We start from the raw sequence: 20,348 nt of genomic DNA, 5'->3' as shown, positions 1-20,348 counted from the left end.
TTCTTGATCATATGCTACCTCCTGAAACGGTTAAGCTTAGACCAATTCTTTTTGGTACAGTGACTCTGTATATTCCTTCCATCTTCTTTTGATGCTTCCTGCATCGTTCAAAATTTTGCTCAGAAAATCCTTCAATAGTGCAACTCGAGGCTTGAATTTTTTCTTCAGTTCTTTCAGCTTGAGAAATGTCAAGTGTATTCTTCCCTTTTGGTTTTCTAACTCCTGGCCTTTGCAAATCTCACTCTTTGTCTTCTTCAGATCCCTTTGAAATCTTCTGGTCGGCTCTTTTACTTTATCATTTCTTCCACTCGTTTTAGCAACTCTCTGTTCAAGAGCAAGTTTCAGCGTCCCTTCAGACATCCATTTTGGCCTTTTTCTTTCCTGACATTTTAATGAATTTTGCTTTCTTCAGGTATGATGTCCTTAATGTCATTTCACAACTCGTCTGATCATTAGTGTTCAGTGGGTCAAATCTACTCGAGATAGTCTCTAAATTCAGGTGGGATATACTCAAGGTTGTATTTTAGCTCTCATGGACTTGAACTTGCATAGGAGCAACTGACGGTCTGTTCCACAGCCAGCCCCTGGCCTTGTTCTGACTGGTGATACTGAGCTTTTCCATTGTCTTTTTCCACAGATGTAGTCAATTTGATTCCTGTGTATTCTATCTGGCAAGGTCCATGTGTATAGTCACCATTTATGTTGTTGAAAATGGTATTTCCAGTGAATAGATCATTGGTCTTGCAAAATTCTGTCACGCAATCTCTGGCATCGTTTCTATCACCAAGGACATATTTTCCAACTACTGATCCTTCTTCGTTTCCAACTTTTATGCTCCAATCACTAGTATTTGTCAATGCATCTTGATTGCATGTTTGATCAATTTCAGACTGCAGAAGGTGGTAAAATTCTTCAGTTTCTTCATTTTTGGCATCAGCGGTTGGTGCCTAAACTTAATAGTCATATTAACTGGTCTTCCTTGTAGGTGTATGGATATTATCCTATCACTGACAGGACTGTACTTCAGGATAGATCTTGAAATTGCTTTTTCACAATGAATATGATGCTTCCTCTTCAATATGTCGTTGCTAGCATAATAGACCATATGTCTGTCCGATTCAAAAACAGCCAATACCAGTCCATTTCAGCTCACTAATGCCTTGAAGATCAAACTTCAAGCATTCCATTTCATTTTTGACAAATTCCAATTTTCATTAATTTATACTTCATACATTCCACATTATGATTACTAATGGATGTTTGCAGCTGTTCCTTCTCATTTTGAGTCATGTCACATCAGCAAATGAAGGTCCCGAAAATTTTACTCCATCCACATCATAAGGTCGACTGTACTTTGAGGAAGCAGCTCTTCCCTAGTCATATTTTGAGTGCCTTCCAAACTGAATGGCTCATCTTCCAGCACTATATCAATGTTCTCCTGCTATTCATACAGTTTACAATGGCCAGGTTTTTTTGTTTTTTGTTTTTCAGAATTAGATCACCAGCTCCTTCTTCCTAGTCTATCTTAGTCTGGAAGCTTTGCTGAAACTTGTCCTTCACAGGTGACCCTGTTGGTATTTGAAATACCAATGGCTTAGCACCCAGAAACACAGCAATACACAAGCCACCACAGTGGGACAAACTGCAAGATGAGCGGTGGTTTAAGCCACTAAGTTGGGGTAATTCGTTACTCAGCAACAGATACATGGTATAAGCACAGAGAGCTGGGTCTAGGCCTTGGTTTCCCCAACTAGTAGTAATTTTCCAGGGTCACATCACCTTCTTAGTGTGTCCGACACCTCATCTGTAAAAGGAGCTACCACAGTTCTTTAAATCTTCAACATCTTTGATTATAAGCTGCATCGTTATGTATCACTAAGACAAAAAATGGCCTCAAGTTCACACACCATCAATTCTAAAATGCATACTAATTTTAGAGATGGAAAACTGAAAAAACGTACATTTGAAAAATCAATGAAGTCCATCTATTACACTTGTCTGGCCCACCTCCCAGATGTTGTAGGGTCAGTGGAATACCAGATGAGCAGGCACCTGGGAAGAACCAATGGACACACCTTGAAGAACGACAGCTTGAAAAAGAGAAATGATATTACGGGCTGTCCTGGCCAGCTAATTAAACTGGCTCTGTTGGGTTTTACCATTTCACTTTTAATGCCATTGCCCAAGGCTCCTATCACAATTTGCGCTTAAAATGACTGTTACAAAGTCCAGCTGAGAGGCAAAAAACAGTCCAGGAAAACCATCTAAGGCAGTGTTCCCGAAACTAGTTCAAGCATAATAAATCACTTGGTGCATTTGTTAAGTACACAGAATCTTAAGCCCCTTGCTTCAAGACTGTTGCAGTAAACCTGGGCAGGCACTGAAATCTGTGTTATGACAAGGGCCCCAGGCAGTTCTTATGATCAGGCAAGTTATAAAACACTGATCTACACATCATAATATCAATGTACTTACTGGCATTTTTCCTTGCAACAAATTATAAGAGAACACTTAACAACCTGGATTGCCTCAGCTATATCCCCACTCAAAAATGTCTTCGAAAGAAGTTTAAGAAAAAGAGTTGAAGATTTTACTGAAGGTCGATGCAAGAAACTGTCTTACGAAGGAGAGTTTGCCATATGCTGGAAAAATTATGGATGGTATCACAAAGTATACTGTTCAATGTCCATGGTATAAAAATCTGCATGACAAATTTATTAAAGAATGTATCTCCTGAAGAGCTAAACTGCTGCCTTTTTTTCTTATCAGTCCATAAAACTTGCTGGGTATCGATATTTCCTCTTTTTGCTTAGACTGCCAGAAATCCCTCAGCTAAAATTCATACCACAAAACAAAAACAGTATTGATGTAGGTGCCCATATATCTAATAGATACCAAGATCATATAAAACAGGTTTGCTGTTGCTTCTTGTGAGGATTTGGTTTTCTTTGTCCTGTATTTTAATGGCCATGTATCTTAGTTCCTAGTGTTACTGTAACAGAAATTTATTTTCTCACACTTTAGGAGGCTAAAAGTCCGAATTCAGGGTGCTGGCTCTGGGGGAAGGTCCTTGTCTCTTCTGAGCTTCTGTTCCTAGGTGATCTTCACGTGGCTTGGCATCTCTCTTCTCGCATCTCTACTTCTTGCATGCTTGTTCCAATCTCTCTTGCTGTATTTTTATGCAAATAATGGGTGCCTTCTGCTTTTGTTTGCCAGCTGCGTCCTCCCACCACAAGGCACTCTCACAATTGTTGCCATGCCAATCCTCTTCCACATGTTGCTTAAAAAAAAAAAAAAGCATATTGTGCTTACAAACATACCTAGGGGAGAGCTGCAGCTGGCACAGAAATGCAGAAGACACACGTTATTTGCGTAAAATATGGTATATCTCACTATGAGTCAGAATCAGCTAGATGGCAATGGTTTTGGTTTCAGGGTTTTTTTTTTTTAGGGTATATCTCAAAAAAGACTGACTCAAGACACCCCCTACACTAATCCTGTCTCATTCACATAGCAAAGAGAACCCATTCCCCAATGGGATTATAACCACAGGCATAGAGGTTAGGATTTACAACACATACTTTTTGGGGACACGTTCAATCCACAACACCAGGAAGTAGTTGTGTCTTTTTTCTTGTTGTTGCTGGGTGCCATCAAGTCAATTCCGAATTGTAGGGACCCCCAAGTGACAGAGTAAAACTAACCTTTAGGGTTTTCCAGTCTGTAATCTTTTTTACAAAAGCAGATCACCAGGTCTTTTTCCTGTGGAGCAGCTGGTGGGCTGGAATTGCCAACCTTTCAGTTAGCAGCTGGTTTGAACCGCCAACCTTTCGGTTAGCAGCTGAGTGCTTAATCTTTGCACCACCAGGGCTCCTGTCTTAAAATCCTTAAAATACTTTTGAAAACAGGCGGGTGATAAATTTTAAATCAATAATGCAAGTGTGTCTTGTTTTGTTTCTAATCATATTTAGACTAAAACAATATGACCCAATCTCTAGCAACCCTTTCCCAAATTGCTTGTATTGCCTCCTGTGATGGTTAAGACTGTGTGTCAACTTGGCTGGGTTTTGGCAGTCGTACAATGCTGTGATCACTTCCCTGCTGGAACTTGATAAGTGATCGTTCTCGTGACGGCATCTGCTGAGTGAGCCTCTGGCGGCTCACTACCCCCTCAGACTTCATCTCTCCATCCTCTGCTGCCTGGCTCTTCCTGCCACCCTGGCTGGGGCTTTTACTTGTTCTAGATCCTACAGCTGGCCCCTGTTCTGATTTCCAGTTCTTGGGACTTGAGCTAGCAGCTTGACTGCTGATCTTGAGATACATCGATCTTCACAGCCTGCTACAGCCCTGCTCTCCAGCCTGCCTATCTTGGGTTTGTCAGCCCCTACAACTACATGAATCAGCAGAAGTCTGTAACAGTCCTGCTGTCCAGCCTGCCGATCCTGGGTTCACCAGCCCCCATGGTTACATGAATCAGGAGAATCCTCTCTCCTGCCCCCGGGCTTGGGACGTTACAGCCTCTAAATACCATGTGAGCCATTTGTTGATATAAATCTCTCTATGTATATGCTTTACTGGATTTGATTCTCTAGAGAACCCAGCCTAAGACACCTTCTCTCAGCCAGTCCTTGGTGGGCTTATAAAACAGTGCAGGGATGCTAACCCTATCTTGGCAAAGAAACCGTATGATCCATTCAAGTCAAATAGTTAAGAGACTAAAGAAAAAAAAAATCTTAGAACACCTCCTCAAAAGACTCTTCTTGTCTCTCTCTGCTGTACAACGCAATTTTCTGGCAGTCTGGCCCCAGTGTGGCAGTGCGCTTAGGCCATCACAATCCTTCCCTGCAAAACAAACACAACCTCCACTTCATTTTTAAACATCTCACTCGTGTGCCTTCAGTTTTGCAACGGAAATTCATCCTTGACCTTAACTTCTAAATATCCCACAAACAATAATTAAGTCACTAAAACCCTGCTGTGAAAAGGGCATTTTCTGACAGATGGAAAACTAAGCCAGAACAAAGATACCATTTCCAGCTTTCCCAGCCTTTCGGAGGAAGGGGTCTCTGGGCAAGGAGCACCATAACCAACGTGCTAGTCTACCCTGGAGATCCGGGAGTCTGCAAAGGACTCGGCCAAGTTGTCAATACTTCAGAGGGTGGAGTTGTGTTACTGTCGTCTCAATGAATTGCCAATCTCCACTAATTTTCTCATACAAGCGGGCTGCCCAGACTGGCTTCACCCTCTTCTTCTTCTGGCAAAAGGTTTATACACACCGTGAAGTGCTCCAGACGTCCCCCTCCTCCCATCAGGGCCAATCCCCTCCTCATGTGTATTCCCATAGCACTCATCACTAGGCACCACCATCAGCTGCCTCATGTGTTCGTCTCTGCTGTCAGACCAAGCTTCTTGAGGTCAGTGGTCCCAGTGAACTCAGCTTAGAATCCCAGGACCAAGTACCTTGCCTGGTACACAGCAGGTACAGTTCTACTCTGTCACATGGGATCGCTGAGTCAAAATCAACTTGATGCCACCTAATAACAAACAACATGGAATAGGCAAAACGGATCTCAGCTGAGGAAGTGTTGAAAAAGCCCTCTCTCAGACAAAAAGCTTTTGATTACAGGATGTCACTGTTTTTGGAATGTGCTTAGCACATTCCTGGGTAAGGTCCATTGTGCTCTCTCTCCTTGAAGCTGGAAAAAAGGCACAGCACTTTTAAGGTGGGGTGTCTCTGAGGTGTTGGAGGCAAAAGTCAGGCCGGAGAGTATGCTTGTACGCTCTGATTTGTCTTTGCATGGATGAAATATGGTTATAAATCAAGAGAACTAATTTTAGAGATAGCTCAACCCCTCCCTGGACCTCAGCTTCCCCTGATATAAAACAAGGGGTGACACTTAAAGGCCCCCTTCATTGCTAACATTCTGTGACACTAACTACAACTCCATGTACACACAAAGCTACCCCCAGAACTAGTTTTCTGGGAAGCAGGGAAAGGATCAGCTGTGTTAGGGAGCTCACTCCATCTGCTGTAAGCCTCCGAGTGCCCAGAGGGTGCTCTGCACCACCCACAGCATTGCTCCACTCTGCACCCCAATATCCCAAAACGATCTCCATGTCAGACAGGTTTGCCAGTTTAGATGAGAACTTGGAACGGTCACCTTACCCAGGCCTCCCCTTTCACCAATGAAAAGATGTCAGCCCTATAATGCAAGGAAAGTACCTTTTCCAAGGTCATGTAGCTGCTCTGTGCCAGAAGACAGACCAAAACAGAGCTCACAGATGGGGAATAGGGACCCTAGGCCACTCCAACTTTTTTCCCTTTTAAAACAATGAAGATCATACAAGGAAACATTGCAACACTCAGCACAGACATCTAAAGTGTACACATCACAGAAACCACACCCAGTGCACAGTCATAAGGCTTGAAAATCCAATTTTAAATCAGGATCAATAAAAGATCCTAACAACCTGGATTTCATTGACGAGCAAAAAGCACAAATTTAATTATGCCCTGCTTGTCCCCAGAACGCTCGCTGTCAGCATCTGTTGACCAGAGTAGGGGTTAGCCTTCTCCCTCTACTCTGGAAGGTGAACACACTTCCTCCAGAGAGGGCTCTCCATAGCTACCCACTCTCCTCTGTGCTCTTTTCCTTCCCAAATGGGCTTCCTGAAGTCTGTGTCCAAGGAAAGTCACACATAAACACGCCTGCTTTGTAAAAATAATAGCAGGCATTAGGCTCAACGTGAGCCCTGGAACCTGTCTCTCTTCTCCACTCCTGGTCACAGGCAATGCCTGAGCAGGCATCCACCCGATCCCTGGTCCAGCGTGGCTCCATGCCAAGCACAGGATGGGACGCAAGAGGGAGAACTGACTGCCGATCTAACTGCAGTTCATCATTCCAAAGCCTGTTCCCCAACCACAGGGGCATTTAAATGAGTCCTTGAAAGAGAACCAAAATGGCATGATCCCACAGCAGACCTTGATTATCAACCTGAGTTAAAAGGAAAGCTTCCAGCTCAGTGATTGCTGAATGATAATCCTTGGATGAGCCCAAGCTGTCTCATCTGAATCATCTGGAGAAGTGTGTTTTTGTTTTTAAATATAGACTGCAAAACCTCGTTCCGAGGAAATTCCACGTCATGGGTCTAGGTGGAGCTTTGCAGTCTGTGCTTCTAAACGATCCCCCTGTAATTACGATGGTGAGTCTGACTTGAGAAAATTAAAACTGCTGTACATTTTCTAGATGGAAAGAAAACAGCTGAGAAGTAGCTGGCGTCTGCAAATCACAATTAATATAATTTAAGTCAATGTCATTAACTATCAAAAATACCATAAACCTAGAGCTCCTTGAGGTACCATCCATTGATCGATTGACCCATCTATCCATTTCTGTGTTAGTAATCTATTACTATATAACAAAATATCCCCCAAATTAGTGACATGTAACAACATTTATGACATTCCCAGTTTCCATTAGAAGGAGCCGTGGAAGGCGCCATGGTTAAGCACTTGGTGGCTCCATGGAAGAAAGACCTGGCAACCTGCTCCTGTAAAGATTACAGCCTAGAAAACCCTATGGGGCAGTTCTCTGCCACATGGGGTCCTTATGAGTTGGAATCAATTCCACGGTACCTAACAACAACAGCTTCTATTAAGTTGGGAATTCAGGAGCGATATAGCTGGGTAGTTTTAGCTCAGAATCTCTTGTGAGGCTGCGGTTATGACATCAGCTGGGTCTGCAGTCACCTGAGGCTTGACTGCAGCTGAAAGACCCACTTCCAAACTATGGACCAGACGCCTTCGTTCCTTGCTGGCTGTTGGCAGGAGGGCTCCTCATCACATGGGTCTCTAGACATGTGTCCTCACAGTATGGCAGCTAACGTCCCCACAATAAGTGATTCAAGAGAAAGAGCAAAAAGTTGCAGTGTTTTTTATGCCCTGGCATCTAAAGTTGCAAGGAGCCCTGGCGGCACGGTTAAGTGCTCAGCTGCTAAGTGAAAGGCTAGCCGTTCAAACCCACCAGCCGCTCTGTGGGAAGAAGATGTGGTTGTCTGCTTCTATAAAGGTTACAGCCTTGGAAACCCTATGGGGCAGTTGCACTCTGTCCTCCAGGGTCTCCATGAGTCTGAATCAGCTAGATGGCAACAGGTTATCTATAAAGTTGTACATTATCACTTCAGCTTTTTTATACCCATTAGGAAAAAAGTCACTCAGCGCAAGCCCAGACTGAAGGGGAATAGGTTCCATCTTTTGAAGGGGCTGTCAGAATTTGTAGACATATTTTAAATTACCAAAATGTCCAATGTTTTCATCATATGCCAAGAACAAAGTAGAAGCTACAGGTACAAAGGCATTGATGGTCTTGTAATGCAGATTCTTCATGGGATCTGTGAGCAGGGGTGTACGAGACAACCTGAGTACTTAACATATTTTTCTCCTTTTTTTTTTTTTTTATGAAGTCAAGCTAGCGAACGCGCAGTTAGGTTTGGGGCACATGCACATAAGTGTACCAGATTAGAAGTCAAAAAGGCTTGGGTTTGACACCCTGTTTCCCCACTTTTAACTACAGGCATCATTTAGCCACTTTGCTGTCAACAGCCATCAAGTTGATTCTGACTCATGGCGTCCTCCTGTCCAACAGAACGAACGTTGCCCTGTCCTGCGTCATCCTCACTATCAGCATGTTCCAGTCAATGGGTCCAGCTATTGTGCCAATCCATCTCAATGAGGGTCTCCCTCGCCCTTGCAGGCCCTCTACCTCACCAACCACGACATCCTCCTCTAGCAGTTATTACCTCCTGATGACATGTCCAAATCAAGTGGGTCAGACAATGTTCTGTTGTGATCCATTAGATTTTCTTGGCTAATTTTCAGAAGTAGATCACACGGCCTTTCTTCCTAGTCTGTCTTAGTCTGGAAGCTCTGCTGAAACCTGTCCCCCATGGGTGACCCTGCAGTATCTGAAATACCAGTGGCATAGCTTCCAGCATCACAGTAACACACAAGCCAACACAGTGTGATAAACTAGCAAATGGGTGGTAGAGCCTTCTCTTTACAATATGAAAATTATTTACGAGCTTGGGGTGGGGGTGAAGGGTGGGAGAGGACTGAGGTTCTATGAGGGCCAAAGAAGATAAAATCCATGACACAGCTTGACAAACCACTCAGTGTCACATATCTTAACAACTGAGATTGCTGCATATTTATTATAAGCAACGGTGTGCCGACAGGTGTTGAGAACCTGAATGGATCAGAAGTGATGAGGCCTATACATGTAGGTCACCAAAATTCCCTTTGCATAGACCCTACCTGGACTTGTGCGTCTTCTTTCTAAGGCAAAGCAGCCCCTTGCATTTCTCTAAGGAAATCCTACTCACCCATTCACAAGAACACCCATCTCCCTGCTCCAACTCTGTTTTCCTGCTAGTAGAAATGCCCTGCCAGTGGATCCTAGCAATCATGACTGCGCGAGCCTGTAAAATGTATCTAAACAATTGCCCACGGCTACCTGATCAGGGAACTCCTCTCAAGGACTTGCAATTGCTCCCCTCAATTTTTATGTAAGGGGCTTGTCATATCTTAGCTGTTTGCCATTGTGTCAATTTGAACTCATGGCGACCCCATATGTGCAGAGTAGAACTGCTCCAAAGGGTTTTCAAGGTTGTGATCTTTCAGAAGTAGATTGCCAGGCCTGTCTTCAGAGGCACGTCTGGGTGGGTTCGAACCTCTCAACCTTTTGGCCTGCAGACAAGTGCTTCACCATTTGTGGCACGCAGGGACCTTCGCCCCTGAATTTTTAAATGCCCATTTATTTTGAAGGTGAGAGTAAATGGGAACTGCACATACATGTTTATGAAAATATTTTATGCTTGTGTCTGTACCTATATATATTTAAGTATTATTTATCTAGATTTCTAAGGTGAGTTCAGGGGGGAAAGAAACCTCCCATGGAGCAGAAGGGCAAAAGCACGCTTGATCTCCACTCTCAGTACAAATGCAGACTGTGAACGCGGGTTTCAATGACCCTGCTGACCTTTTGGGTTTTAAGCAGGAGGTGCGAGAAAAGTTACCGCAGGGATAACTGGCTTGTGGCAGCCAAGCGTTCACTGCGACGTTGTCGCTTTTTTATCCTTCGATGTCGGCTCTTCCTATCAACGTGAAACATAATTCACTAAGCACTGGATTGTTCGCCCGCTAACAGGGAACGTGAGCTGGGATTCGACGGTCGTGAGATAGGATAGTTTTACCCTACTGATGATGTGCTATGTCTATAAAACATATATTTAAGTATTATTTATTTAGATCTAGGCCTAGACATACGGGGCAGTAGTGCTGCAATGGTAGGATTCTCACTTTCCATGGAGGAGACCCGGCTTCAGTTCCCAGCCAGTGAGCCCCATGCACGGCCACCACCTGTCAGTGGAGGCTTGTGTGTTGCTATGATGCTGAACAGGGTTCAGCAGAGCTTCCAGACTAAGAAAGACTACGAAGAAAGACCTGCTGATCTACTTCCAAAAATCAGCCAATGAAAACTCAGTGGATCACAGTTGTCTGTTGTTTCTGGGGTCACCATGAGCCAGAGGCTGACCCAACAGCAGCTAACAACACAGACCTAGATATATGCAAAAATAAAAACAGAATAGTGAGGCAGAATCCTACCATCATGAGAACGGGAGCTTCCTTCATCGCTCTGGGAAGAGAATTTGGCTCAGAGTACACCTGCTGAAGAAAATGACAATCTGCTCAGAAAACCACCCTATAACCGCTATGGGGATGAGAGTGTGTAAGAAAGCGCCTTTCCAATTCTTTTTCAAATCCCCTTCTCATTCTCTCCTTCTCCCTGGTGTTTTTGGACTCTTTACAGTTTTGGAGAAACTAATTGTAGTGAGGCACGTAATATTAAAACCACCTCTGGCTCTTAGGGAGCCCTGGTGGTGCAGTGGTTAAGAGCTTGGCTGCTTACCAAAAGGTCAGCAGTTTGAATCCACTAGCCACTCCTTGGAAACCCTATGGGGCATTTCTACACTGTCCTATAGTGTCACTATGAGTCAGAACTGACTCAATGGCATTTGGTTTTTGCGTTATAGCTATTATTAAAAAAAAAAAAACACCATTGCCCTCAAGTCGATTCTTACTCAAATGACCCTACAGGACAGAGTAGACCTGCCCCATAGGGTTCCCAAGGAGCAGATGGCTGGTGGGTTCGAACTGTCGACCTTTTGGTTGACAGCCAAGCTCTGAACCATAGTGCCACCAGGGCTCCATGGCTATTATAGGAACTATTTAAAAAAATAAAAAGTAGACCCAAGCAAAGGTAAGAAAAGAGCTTGAAAACAACACTCAGAGCTTCCCCAGCCATTGGGGACTGAAGGACATACCTGAATCACTTTAAAAAAGAAGTTTCCTTAGCAGTAAGTCAAAAACTCAAGGAGCATTACAGGAGCATGTCTAAATGTCACCTACAGACATAAAAGATAATCATGACAGGGAACACAAAAACCTCAAAGTGTTCAAGTTTTAGGAAATCACCTGCAAAAAAACTCAAGGAGCATTACAGGAGCATGTCTAAATGTCACCTACAGACATAAAAGATAATCATGACAGGGAACACAAAAACCTCAAAGTGTTCAAGTTTTAGGAAATCACCTGCAATGTTCCCTTTTTTTCAGAGAACAAAGATAGAATGACTAAAATTAGAAACCTTATACCCATTTTGCTTCCTGGAAGTCTACGAAGCGGGCCAGAATTTTGTTCAAAATGAAAAGGAAAATCAAAGTTCCTTTATTCAATTCAACCACAGTACCTCTGTGCTTGGGGGTACAGTAAGAGCTTTTTTTCCCCTGGAACTTCCCTCTGAAGTGGAGTCACAGTATCTAGGGCAGTTTATCAGGAGATGTTCCAGTTTAAATTACAGGCCAAACCTGCCAAGTCTAGAAAACTCAGTGTCTGTTCTCAGAAGCCTTCCTTGTTTGAAACAGCAAAGCAAGGCCCTGTAGTAGGAAAGGGTCTTGCTGGGGGCGGTGACAGAGTGGATCTCCCCAGATGATGGAGTAAGAAAAAAAAACATTTGGACCTCTCAAGCATCGTTGGCCAGCAAAACAGTCCAGATAAATTCAAGGTCCTAGAGAGGCAATTGCTGAATAAATGAAGGCCAGGAAAAAGCTGTAGTTTCCATTGGTTAAGACAACTTCAATGAAATTGTTCCTAGCTCGGGATTCTTAGATTCCAACACTTTCCTGCAATTATTGAGTGCTACCAAGTTGTTCCTCTTAATTATCACTGATGCTAGCAGACAAGAAGCAGTTTATATGAAATATTTTACAGAAATCAAAATTTAGTTTATCAGTATACCCTTTGTAAAAAATAGAAGAAATACACACACATACACACACATAAATAGGTTTCAGAGCAGAAAAACCTAGGCGTGAATTTGTAAGCTCCACTACCTACTAGCTGATTGATGCAGATAGCCAACCTCTCTGAGCCTTAACTTCACCATTTGTTTAAAAAAAAAGAAAAGAAAAAAGGCCAACAGGTTATCATGAAGATTAAACAATCATCTCCATGAAAAGCTCTTTGTACGAAGAAAGTGCTACGACCCTGGGAGCCACAATAGTGAATGAGACCAGCCTGTGATCTCAGTTTCTAGGTTAGCTGGAAAAACAAAATATATACAGGCAAAAAAAAACAAGGCAGGAGGAGAAGCCAACATGGCGCTATAGACAGAAGCACCACTCTGTCCATCCACAGCAAAGACCCAAAAACAAACGTCAATCCTGGAACCCTAAGCATCAAATGAAGAGATAAAGAACTCAACCAAGCACCGAATAGAATAAAAAGCTGACACAGAACAGAGTGCAAATAGAGATACAGAACAGAGGTCCTTAATTAAAACCTTGAAAGAAAAATATTGCCAACCAAGAATAGTATATCCTGCAAAACTCTCATTCAAATATGATGCTGAAATAAGAATATTTCCAGATAAAAAGAAATTAAGGGAATATGTAAAAATGAAATCAAACTTACAAGAATTAATAAAGGGAATCCTTCGGTTTGAGAACAAACATCAGACGACAGCCTGAATTTAGGATGTAAGACTGCATTCTAGGAAATAAACTCTCCAGGATTATTTAAAACTAAAAGATTTACAACAGGGAATCAGAAAGGTTAATCTATAAATGACAACAATGTCAGAACAATAAAAGAGGGAATAAATGGTATAGATATAGAACTTCCAATGGAGAGGAAGGCAAGGTGATACCAAGTAATAATAGACTGGTTCAAACCTAGGAAGTTAAGGGTAAATTTCAAGGTAACCACAAAGAACATTCAAAAACCTGCTCATCAAAATAAAGAAGAAAAACAAAGTCTCAGTAAAAACAAAAGAAATAAATAAAAAGTCCATAAACAAAAGAATTTCAGCACAGGAGAGTAGGAGAAACAAACAAAATGCCAACACGACAAAAACAAAACAAAAAAAACCACTACAAAATGACAGCAATAAACTCACAGCTATCAATAATTATAGTGAATGTAAATGGTCTAAATGCACCCATACTGAGACAGAGAATGACAGAATGAATAAAAAAAGCAGGATCCATCCCTATGCTGTCTACTTAGAAACAAAGATGTAAATTTATTAAAAATCAAAGGATGAAAAAAAATGTCAAGAAAACAGCTACCAAAAAAGAGCTGGAGTGACAATACTAACCTCAGATAAAATACATCTTTAAATCTTTAAAATAAATCTTTTTTAAAAAAGCCACCATATAAAACAAAGAAGGGCATTATATAATGATTAAAGGGACAATCCATCATGAAGACATTATCATAATAAATATGTATGCACCCTGTCATTGGCTCCAATACACATGAACTCTAATGGCACTGAAAAGAGAAATTGACAGTTCCACAATAATAGTAGGAGACTTCAACGCACCACTCTCGGTAAAGGACAGAACATCTGGAAAGAAACTACACAAAGATACAGATGATCTAAAGGTCACAATCAGCCAACCTGAATTCATAGACATATATAGAATACTCTACTCAACAGCTGCAAAGTACACATTCTTTTCCAACATATATGGAACATTCTCTAGGATAGACCACATCTTAGGTCACAAAGCAACCCTCAACAAAATCCAGAACACTGAGATAATACAAAGAATCTTCTCTGATCACAACACCATCAAAGTGTAAATTAACAACAGGAAGAGCAAGGAAAAGAAATCAGTTATGTGGAAACTGAATAAAGAAGAAATCAAAGATGGGATAAAAAAAATTTCCCGAATCAAACGAGAATGAAAACATATCATACCAAAACCTTAGAGACACAGCAAAGGCAGTGCTCAGAGGTCAATTTATAGCAATAGATACACACATCAAAAAAGAAGAAAGGGACAAAATCAAAAAGTTAGATACACATCTTGAACAAATAGAAAGAGAGCAGCAAAGAAAGCTGACAGCCACCAGAAGAAAGGAAATAATAAAGATCATAGCAGAAATAAAAGAAATAGAGAACAGAAAAACAATAGAAGCAATCGACAAAACCAAAAGTTTTGAAAGGATCGACAAAATCGACAAACCACTGGCCAAGTTGACCAAAAAAAAAAAAGAGAGGGTGCAAATAACCTAAATAAGAAATGAAATGGGGGACATTACAACAGACCCAACTGAAATTAAAAGGATCATAACAGTACTATGAAAAACTACACTACAACAAATTTGAAAACCTAGAGGAAATGGACATTTCTAGAAACACACTACCTACCCAAACTAAAACAAAATGATGTTGAAAATCTGAACAGACCCATAACAAAAGAAGACACTGAAAAGGTTAAAAACAACAACAACAAAAAAGGCCCTGGCCCAGATGCTTCACTGGAGAATTCTACCAAACATTCAGAGAACAGCTTACACCAGTACTACTCAAATGATTTCAGAACATAGAAAAGGAAGGGATACTTCTAAATTCATTCTATGAAGCCAGCATAACCCTGAAACCAAAACCAGGCAAAGATATCACACACACACACACACACACAGAGAAAATTACAGACCAGTATCTCTCATGAATATAGACGCAAAAATTCTCAACAAAATTCTAGCCAATAGAATTCAGCATCATATAAAAATACACCATGACCATGTAGAACTCATACCAGGTATGCAAGGATTGTTCAACATTAAAAAATCAACCAAGATAATCTACCACATAAATAAAAGAATCACATGACCATCTCAATCAATGCAGAAAAGGCACTTGACAAAGTCCGACACCCATTCCTGTTAAAAACTCTCAAAAAAATAGGTACAGAAGAGAAATTCCTCAACATAATAAAGGGCATCTATACAAACCAACAGGAAACATCATTCTTAATGGAGAGAGGCTGGAAACATCCCCCTTGAGAACAGGAACAAGACACCACTTCTATTTAACATTGTGCTGAAGTGCTAGCTAGAGTAATAAGGCAAGAAAAAGAAATAAAGGGTATCCAAATTGGTAATGAAAAAGTTATACTGTCCCTATTTGCAGATGATATGATACTGTACATAGAAAACCCAAAAGGCTCCACAAGAAAACCACTGGAACTGATAGAAAGATTCAGCGGAGTTGCAGGATACAAGATAAATATACAAAAATCAGTTGGATTCCTATACACCAATAAAGAGAACCACGAAAAGGAAATCAAGAAAACGATACCATTTATAATACCCCTAAAAAAAATACTTAGGAATAAATCTAACCAGGCATGTAAAAGAGCTGTAGAAAGAAAACTACAAACACTACTGCAAGAAACCAAAAGAGAGCTACATAAATGGAAGAACATACCATGCTCACGGATAGGTAGACTCAAAACTTGAAAATGACAATTCTACCCAAAGAGATCTACAAATACAATGCAATCCTGATCCAAATATCAACAGCATTCTTTAAAGAGACAGAAAAACTAATCATTAACTTTATATGGAAAGGGAAGAGGCCCCGAATAAGTAAAGAACTACTGAAGAAGAAGAAGAAAGTTGGAGGACTCACGCTATGTGACCTCAAAACCTACTATACAGCTATGGTAGTCAAAACAGCCTGGCACTGCTACAATGACCCATACACTGACCGATGGAACAGAATTGAGAACCCAGATGTAAATCCAACCACATGAACTCACCTGAACTTCAACAAGGGCTTAACGTCCAACAAATGGGGAAAAGACAGTCTTTTTAACAACTGGTGCTGGCAAAACTGGATGTCCATCTGCAAAGAAACGAAACAGGACCCACATCTCTTACCATACACAAAAACTAATTCAAAATGGATCAAAGACTTAAACATAAAACCAAAAATTATAAAGAGATCATTGAAGAAAAAATAGTATCAATGTTACAGGCCCTAATATACAACATTAACAGGACACAAACCATAAATAACAACACACAAACTCCAGAAGATAAGCTAGATAACTGGGATCTTCTAAAAATTAAAACACTTATGCTCATCAAAAAACTTCATGAAATTGTAAAAAGAGAATCTACAGACTGGGAAAAAAAAAATTGTCTATGACAAATCCAACAAAGTTCTAATCTCTAAAATCTACAGGAAAATCCAACACAAAAAGACAAATAATCTAATTAAAAAATGGGCAAAGGAAATGAACACTTCCCCAAAGAAGACATTCAAGCTGCTAACAGACACATGAGGAAATGCTCTCTCATGAGGGAATGATCTCTCGATCACTAGCCATTAGAGAAATGCAAATCAAAAGCCACGATGAGATACCATCTCACTCCAGCATCACTGGCACAAATAATAATAATAAAACAGAAAATAACAAATGGTGGAGAAGCTACAGGGAGATTAGAACTATTATGCACTGCTGGTGGGAATGCAAAATGGTACAACCATTTTGGAAAACAATACGGCGCTTCCTTAGAAAGCTAGAAATAGAAATACCATATGATCCAGCAATCCCACTCCTAGGAATATATACTAGAGAAGTAAGAGTTGCCACACAAATAGACGTATGCACACCCATGTTCATTCCAGCATTGTTCACAATAGCAAAAAGATGGAAACAACCTAGATGCCCATCAACAGATGAATGGATAAACAAACTATGGTACATACACATAATGGAGTACTATGCAACAATAAAGAACAATCATGAATACGGGAAGCATCTCACAACATGGATGACTCTGGAGGGCATTATGCTGAGCGAAATAGGTCAATCACAAAAGTACAAATATTGCATGAGACCACTACTATAAAAACTCATGAAAATGTTTACACACAAAAAGAAACAATCTTTGATGGTTATGAAGGAGGAGAGGCATGGGGATGGAAAAACACTAAATAGACAATATCCAATCCACTGCCGTCGAGTCAATTCCGACTCATAGCGACCCTATAGGACAGAGTAGAACTGCTCCATAGAGTTTCCAAGGAGCACCTGGCGGATTCGAACTGCCGGCCTTTTGGTTAGCAGTCGTAGCACTTAACCACTAAGCCACCAGGGTTTCCAAATAGACAATAGATAAGTGGTAATTTGGGTGAAGTGTAAGACAGTACACAATACTGGGGAAGTGAGCACAACTTGTACAAGGCAAAGTCACGGAAGCTCCATAGACACACCCAACTCCCGGAGGGACTGAATTACTGGACTGAGGGCTGTGGGGACTGTGGTCTCAGGGATCATGTAGCCCAACTGGCATAACATAGTTTATAAAGAAAATGTTCTACATTTTACTTTGGTGAGTAGTGTCTGAGGTCTTAAAAGCCTGTGAGCAGCCATCTAGGATACGCCACTGGTCTCAGCCCTTTGAAGAGTAAGGAAGAATGAAGAAAACTAAAGATACAAGAGAAAGATCATTTCAAAGGGCTAATGGACCACATCTACCATGGCCTCCACCAGACTGAGTCCAGTACAGCTAAATGGTGCCCAGCTACCATCACTGACTACTCTGACAGGGATCATAACAGAAGGTCCCAGACAGAGCTGCTGGAGAAAAATGTAGAACAAAATTCTAACTCACAAAAAAAAGACCAGACTTACTGGCCTGACAGAAACTGGAGAAACCATGAGAGTATGGTCCCCAGATGCCCTTTTAGCTCAGAAATGAAGTCACTCCTGAGGTTCGCCCTTCAGCCAACCATTAGACAGGCCCATAAAACAAAATGAGAGTAAAGGGGCACACCAGCCCAGGGCCAAGGACTAGAAGGCAGGAATGGACAGGAAAATTGGTAATAAGGAACCCAAGGTCGAAAAGGGGAAGTGTTGACATGTTGTAGGGTTGGTATCTACTGTCATAAAACAATGTGCATACTACTTACTGTTTAATGAAAAACTAGTTTCTTCTGTAAACCTTCATCTAAAGCACAATTTAAAAAAAAAAAAAAAAAAGGCAGGTGTGGTAGCCAGCCTCCAAGGTAGTCCCCAATAAGCCTCTTTTTGTCATACTCAAGCCCTTGAGGATTCACGTCCCGCATTGTGCCAGGTCAGTTAGTGTGACCAATAGATGATTTTCACTTCCAAGAGTAGGTTACAAAAGGCACTGCTGCTTCTATCTTAGTCTCTCTCTCTGTATCTCTTTTCCCCTTCCCCCCCCCATCCCTCTCTCCCTCTATTTCTGTCTCCCTCCCTCTCCTTTCCTTTCCCCCTTTGTATCTCTCTCTCCTCACTCACTTTGGGGAAAGCCAACTGCCATGCTGCTGATGAATGCCTAAGGAGAGGCCCATATGGTAAAGATCTGAGGCATCTTGCTAACAGTCTCATGAGTGAGTTGTGAAGCAGACCCTCCAGTCCAGCTTCAGATGACAGTGGTCCAAGAGATGACAGCTTGACTGAAACCTCATGAGAGACCCTGAGCCAGAATCACCAGCTAAACTACTCCAGATTTGTAATCCTCAGAAACTGTGGAAGATAATGCATGTGTATCATTCTAAGCCACTAAAGTATAGAGTAGTTGGCTACCCAGCAATCGATCGCTAATACATTAGGCTACAATAAGAGTTGTAGGGTTTGAAAAAAGAGGAGATCTCTGAAGGTTGAAAGTTCTTTATCAAAGAAGTAGGTTCTGAGCGAAGGATGGGTTTGTGAGAGATGGGGAGTTGACAGTGTGCTCCAGACATGAGCAGCAGAGGGACCAGGCATAGGGGCAGGAAGTATCAGACGAGGTCAGTGGACAATGTGTAAAGGACATGGATGCCAGTCCAGAGTGTGTACCCCGATCCAGGCATTGAAGAGTGTGTAGGGTCCTTGAGCAAGGGGATGACTGGGCAGTAACTAGGACTGAGAACTCCCCCTGCTGAGCACGTTGAACACGGATTAGATATGTAAGGACCAGAGGCAGGGAGTCAAACAAGAGCCTTCTGTAATGATCCAGAGGGCGGTAGCAAGGGGCTGAACTAGATAAGAGTGTAGCTGAAATACGAACGGAGAGAAGAGATGAATGAGAGGTATATCATGAACACTCCACCATGTGAAACGCTGGCCTCCCACGGCCGCCTGTCAGAGCCTGAGGTTTCTGAATACTCACTGGGTCATTTAATCTGTGTGTGTGTATTTAGTCACATGCCTACGGGCAAAGCTACCACAGGATGCATTTTTCTATCAAAGCACCACCATTCTTGCATATAACATGCTGCTCTGGTATACAACACACAGCACCACAAAATTAATGCCGTAAATATGGTGGCTGTTATAGACACAAAATTATAGTAAATGTACAGGCTTTGTCTCCTCTTAAATCGTCTCAGCCGCAAGGAGCGACTCCGCATGGCATGGCTTTCTCTAATAAAATAAAACCAAGTAATAATAATAAAAGAAGGCGCGCCATGGGAGGGATCCATGGAAAATTCAAAAAAAAGAATCCCTCACGACAGTGACAGGTCTGAAGAGGAAAGCACTAAGGAACAGTATTAGTATTATCCATCTTGTCAAGTCATCCTACAGAACGGGAGAAAAATCGAGATGCCAACGGAGATTCAAAGACCAGTTAGCTACTAGGATCTTTGGGGTTCTCTAGTTTAATGACACTCCACTCTAGAAGAGTGGACACTGTCTGATTACTCAGAGTCTGGCAGATTTACTGTCACGTGACGTGCAAAGAGGGCCATTCTAGGAACTTCAGCAGGTTTTTAGGAAAACTCATGAAAGGGCCCTGCTCTTTGACCTACCATTTTTGTCTAACGCAAGCCTTTACGGACGTCAAGAAAAGAAGCAACGTGTCATCAAGGTGAAAGGAACACATGTGGCTTCCCTTCCCAGATACGCAAGGCAAGTGTCCATCTGGTTTAGCATGCACGGGAGGTCATCCAGGCCATCTTCATTTTTACGGCTGGGGA

The 20,348-nt window shown here is 41.8% G+C and overlaps 1 protein-coding gene across 2 annotated transcripts in view; it reads right to left on the bottom strand.

Annotated features, from left to right (window-relative positions):
* The window catches only part of MB21D2 (Mab-21 domain containing 2), a 140,880-nt gene that overhangs the window by 42,239 nt on the left and 78,293 nt on the right, over positions 1-20,348 (bottom strand). The window contains exon 2 of one of the 2 annotated variants that reach the window (XM_023551629.2): positions 16,174-16,259. The exons of the other annotated variant lie outside the window; for it this stretch is intronic. The gene's annotated coding sequence lies outside the window, so the exon portion shown is untranslated. The remainder of the gene's footprint in view (positions 1-16,173; positions 16,260-20,348) is intronic. 2 annotated transcript variants of the gene reach the window in all.

Source organism: Loxodonta africana, chromosome 1, assembly GCF_030014295.1.
Source record: "Loxodonta africana isolate mLoxAfr1 chromosome 1, mLoxAfr1.hap2, whole genome shotgun sequence".
Taxonomy (NCBI): Eukaryota; Metazoa; Chordata; class Mammalia; order Proboscidea; family Elephantidae; genus Loxodonta; species Loxodonta africana.
The sequence above is the reverse complement of the archived record's forward strand: the minus strand, read 5'-3'. Positions and strand labels throughout refer to the sequence as shown.